This window comes from Panthera tigris, chromosome B4 (genome assembly GCF_018350195.1).
Source record: "Panthera tigris isolate Pti1 chromosome B4, P.tigris_Pti1_mat1.1, whole genome shotgun sequence".
NCBI classification, from domain to species: Eukaryota; Metazoa; Chordata; class Mammalia; order Carnivora; family Felidae; genus Panthera; species Panthera tigris.
The window spans coordinates 44,347,448-44,353,447 of NC_056666.1; positions in this window are offsets into that span (position 1 = coordinate 44,347,448).

Consider the following 6,000-nt stretch of genomic DNA (forward strand, 5'->3'; position numbering starts at 1 on the left):
CCTCATCCTCGCCAACATCTGTTGTTGCCTGAGATGTTAATGTTTGCCATTCTGACAGGTGTGAGGTGGTTTCTCATCGTGGTTTGGGTTTGTATTCTCCTGATGATGAGTGATGAGGAGCATCTTTTCATGTGTCGGTTGGCCATCTGGATGTCTTCTTTGGAGGAGTGTCTATTCATGTGTTTTGCCCGTTTCTTCACTGGATTATTTGTTTTCTGGGTGTAGAGTTAGATAAGTTCTTTATAGATTTTGGATACTAACCCTTTGTCTGATATGTCATTTGCAAATATATTCTCCCATTCTGTCGGTTGCCTTTTAGTTTTTGTGATTGTTTCCTTCACTGTCTAGAAGCTTTTTATTTTGATGAGGTCCCAGTAATTCATTTTTGCTTTTGTTTCCCTTGCCTCCAGAGACGTGTTGAGTAAGACGTTGCTGCGGCCAAGATCAAAGAGGTTTCTGCCTGCTTTCTCCCCGAGGATTTTGATGGCTTCCTGTCTTACGTTGAGGTCTTTCATCCACTTTGAGTTTATTTTTGTGGATGGTGTAAGAAAGTGGTCCAGGTTCATTCTCCTGCATGTCGCTCTCCAGTTTTCCCAGCACCACTTGCTGAAGAGATTGTCTTTATTCCATTGGATATTCCTTCCTGCTCTGTCAAAGATCAGTTGGCCTTCCACTTATGGGTCCATTTCTGGTTTCTCTGTTCTGTTCCATTGATCTGGTCGTCTGTTCTTGTGCCAGTACTGTTTTTGTGCCATACTGCCTTGACGATACAGCTTTGTAGTATAGCTTGAAGTCTGGGATTGTGATGCCTCCTGCTTTGGTGTTCTTTTTCAAGATTTCTTTGACTCTTTGGGGTCTTTCCTGTTTCCATACAAATTTTAGGATTATTTGTTCTAGCTCTGTGAGAATGCTGTTGTTATTTTGATAGAGATTGCATTGAATATGTAGATTGCTTTGGGTAGCATCAACATTTTAACAATATTTCTTCTTCCTATCCAGGAGCATGGAATCTTTTTCTATTTTTTTGTGTCTTCTTCAATTTCTTTCATAAGCTTTCTATAGTTTTCAGTGTATAGATTCTGCATCTCTTTGGTTAGATTTATTCCTAGGTATTTTATGGGTTTTGGTGCAACTGTAAATGGGATTGATTCCTTGATTTCCCTTTCTGTCGCTTCATTGTTGGTATAACCCAGGTATAAACCCCACTTGGTCGTGGTGAATAATTTTTTTAATGTATTGTTGGAGGCGGTTGGCTAATATCTTGTTGAGGATTTTTGCATCCATGTACATCAGGGAAATTGGTCTATAGTTCTCCTTTTCAGTGGGGTCTCTGTCTGGTTTTGGAATCCACGTAATGCTGGCTTCATAGAAAGCGTTTGGAAGTTTTCCTTCCATTTCTATTTTTTGGAACAGTTTCAAGAGAATGGGTGTTGACTCTTCCTTAAATGTTGGTAGAATTCCCCTGGAAAGCCATCTGGTCCTGGACTCTTGTTTTTTGGCAGATTTTTGATTACTAATTCGATTTCCTTACTGGTTATGGGTCTGTTCAAATTTTCTATTTCTTCCTGTGTCAGTTTTGGTAAGGTATAGGTTTCGAGGAATTTGCCCATTTCTTCCAGATTTCCCATTTTATTGACATATAATTGCTCATAATATTCTCTTATGATTGATTTTATTTCTGTTGTGTTGGTCGTGACCTCTCCTCTTTCATTCTTGATTTTACTTCTTTGGGTCCTTTCCTTTTTCTTCTTGATCAAACTGGCTAGTGGTTTACCAATTTTGTTAATTTCTGCTCTAATCTGTATTACTTCCTGTCTTCTGCTGGTTTGGGATGTTATTTGCTGTTCTTTTCCCAGCTTCTTAAGGCGTAAGGTTGTGTACCTGAGATCTTTCTTCCTTCTTTAGGAATGCCTGGATTGCTATAAATTTTCCTCTTATGACCGCTTTTGCTGTGTCTCAGAGCCTTTGGGATGTGGTGCTATCATTTTCATTGATTTCCATACACTTTTTAATTTCCTCTCTAAGCTCTTTGTTAGCCCATTCATTCTTTAGTCGGATATATTTTAGGTTTCAAGTATTTGTTACCTTTCCAAATTCATTCCTATGGTTGATTTCAAGTTTCATAACGTTGTGGTCTGAAAATATGCATGGTACGATCTCCATCTTTTTGCACTTGTTGAGGGCTGATTTGTGTCCCAGTATATGGTCTATTCTGGAGAATGTTCCATGTGCACTGGCGAAGTGTGTATATTCTGCTGCTTTAGGATGAAATGTTCTGAATACACTGATAAACCTCTAGCCAGGCCTTTCAAAAAGAAAAGGGAGATGACCCAAATAGATAAAATCATGAATGAAAGTGGAATTATTGCAACAAATCCCTCAGAAATACAAGCAATTATCAGGGAATACTATGAAGAATTATATGCTAACAAACTGGACAACCTGGAAGAAATGAACAAATTCCTAAACACCCACACACTTCCAAAACTCAACCAGGAAGAAATAGAAAGCTTGAACAGACACAAAACCAGCGATGAAATTGAATCAGTTAACAAACATCTCCCAACAAATAAGAGTCCAGGACCAGATGGCTTCCCAGGGGAACTCTACCAGACATTTAAAGCAGAAATATACCTATCCTTCTCAAGCTGTTCCAAAATAATAGAAAGGTAAGGAAAACTTCCAGACTCATTCTATGAAGCCAGTATTACTTTGATTCCTAAACCAGACAGAGACCCAGCAAAAAAAAAGAAACCTACAGGCCAATATCCCTGATGAATATGGATGCAAAAATCCTCAATAAGATACTATCAAATCGATTTCGACAGCATAAAAAAAGAATTATACACCATGATCAAGTGGGATTCATTCCTGGACTGCAGGTCTGGTTCAACATTCACAAATCAATCAATGTGATACATCACATTAATAACAGAAAATATAACAACCATATGATCCTGTCTATCGATGGAGAAAAAGTATTCGACAAAATTCAGCAGACTTTCTTAATAAAAACCCTCGAGAAAGTTGGGACAGAAGGAACATACTTAAAGATCATCAAAGCCATTTATGAAAAGCCCACAGCTAATATCATCCTCAATGGGGAAAACCTGAGAGCTTTCCCTGAGACCAGGAACACGACAGGGACGTCCACTCTCCTCACTGCTGTTTCACATAGTGTTGGAAGTGCTAGCATCAGCAATCAGACAACAAAGGAAATCAAAGGCATCAAAATTGGCAATGATGATATCAAGCATTCACTTTTTGCAGATGACATGATATTATAGGTGGAAAACCCGATAGACTCCACCAAAAGTCTGCTAGAACTGATACATGAATTCAGCAAAGTCGCAGGATACAAAATCAATGTACAGACATCAGTTGCATTCTTATACACTAATAATGAAGCAACAGAAAGACAAATAAAGAAACTGATCCCATTCACAATTGCACCTAGACGCATAAAATACCTAGGAATAAACCTAACCAAGGATGTAAAAGATGTGTATGCTGAAAACTATACAAAGCTTATGAAGGATTTTGAAAAAGACATAAAGAAATGGTAAAAACATTCCATGCTCATGGATTGGAAGAATAAATATTGTTAAAATGTTAATACTACCCAAAGCTATGTACACATTCCATACAATCCCAATCAAAATTGCACCAGCATTCTTCTCGAAGCTAGAACAAGCAATCACAAAATTTGTATGGAACCACAAAAGACCCCGAATAGCCAAAGTAATTTTGAAGAAGAAGACTAAAGCGGGAGACACCACAGCCCCAGTCTTTAGCCTCTACTACAAAGCTGTAATCATCATGACTGCATGGTATTGGCACCAAAACAGACACATAGACCAAAGGAATAGAATAGAAACCCCAGAACTAGACCCACAAACGTATGGCCAACTCATCTTTGACAAAGCAGGAAAGAATATCCAATGGAAAAAAGACAGTCTCTTTAACAAATGGTGCTGGGAGAACTGGACAGCAACATGCAGAAGGTTGGAACTAGACCACTTTCTTACACCATTCACAAGAACAAACTCAAAATGGATAAAGGACCTGAATGTGAGACAGGAAACCGTCAAAATCCTAGAGGAGAATGCAGGAAAAAACCTCTCTGACCTCAGCCACAGCAATTTTTTACTTGACACATCGCCAGAGGCAAGGGAATTAAAAGCAAAAATGACCTACTGGGACCTTATGAAGACAAAAACCTTCTGCACAGCAAAGGAAACAATCAAAAAACTAAAAGGCAACCAAGGGAATGGGAAAAGAGATTGGCAAATGACGTATCGAACAAAGGGCTAGTATCCAAAATCTATAAAGAGCTCACCAAACTCCACACCCGAAAAACAAATAATCCAATGAAGAAATGGGCAGAAAGCATGAATAGACACTTCTCTAAAGAAGACATCCAGATGGCCAACAGGCACGTGAAAAGATGCTCGATGTCGCTCCTCATCAGGGAAATACAAATCAAAACCACACTCAGATATCACCTCACGCCAATCAGAGTGGCTAAAATGAACAAACCAGGAGACTTTAGATGCTGGCGAGGTTATGGAGAAACGGGAACCCTCTGGCACTGTTGGGGGGAATGCAAACTGGCGTAGCCGCTCTGGAAAACAGTGTGGAGGTTCCTCAAAATTAAAAATAGATCTACCCTATGACCCAGCAATAGCACTGCTGGGAATTTACCCAAGGGATACAGGAGTGCTGATGCATAGGGCCACTTGTACCCCAATGTTTAGAGCAGCACTTTCAACAATAGCCAAATTATGGAAAGAGCCTAAATATCCATCAACTGAGGAAAGGGTAAAGAAATTGTAGTTTATATACACAATGGAGTACTACGTGGCAATGAGAAAGAATGAAATCTGGCCTTTGATAGCAACGTGGATGGAACTGGAGAGTGTGATGCTAAGTGAAATAAGTCATAGAGAGAAAGACAGATACCATATGTTTTCACTCTTATGTGGATCCTGAGAAACTTAACAGAAGGCCGTGGGGGAGGCGAAGGAAAAAAAAAGTTAGAGAGGGAGGGAGCCAAGCCATAAGAGACTCTTAAAAACTGAGAATAAACTGAGGGTTGATGGGGGTGGGAGGCAGGGGAAAGTGGGTGATGGGCATTGAGGAGGGCACCTGTTGCAATGAGCACTGGGTGTTGTATGGAAACCAATTTGACAATAAATTTCATATTAAAAAAGATAATAATAATAAAAAGTTCGTGAGATAGTGTAGCAGCAGCTTTTCAGGGATTATGGAAATTCACAACACATCTGGCACCAGGCTTCACCCTGATCGACCTTGTTCCAGCACCAGCGAATGTGGCCGTTTTCTGGGGTCCACTGGGACCAAGTGGCTTCAACAGTCTCTACCAAATGTCCTTCCAGCAGTGGAACTGCTTTTCTCCGTGTAGCCCGAGGACCTCCCGGGCCCTACTCTGTTCCCGGGGATTCGCCCTTCCCACCAGAGCACCACCAGGTATCGAGCTGCAGAGTTGCAGACTTTGTGCTTCCCTTGGTTACAGTCTTAATGGGATATAAACCCTCTCCTTTCTCCCTTTTTAGTTTAGTCCCCGTGGCTATTTCCAATTTTCCACTTTCTCTCCAGCTGCTTTGGGGGAGGGGTGCTTTTCCTGCATTCATCCCCCCCTGCCCAGTCTCCATCCTCTCTCCACCCACAAAATTGACCTCCAGTCAATTTTCTAGGTGTGTGGGATGGTTTAGTGTTGGTCTGGCTCTATTTCATGGACACGAGACACACAAAAAACTTCCATGCTGTTCTGCCATCTTCTGTCCTAAGAAACTTTTAATTAACCTGAGGTTGAATTTTTTTCTCCCATGCAGTCTTCTAAAACCTGTAAGTTTACATTGAATTCTACACTCCACGTCAAGTTAATTTTTTTGTGATGGCGTGAATTCCTTTCTTTAAGTTTTTGCATATAAGTGTCTAATGATTCCCGTATCACTTGCTGAAAGCAACATTGTCCTA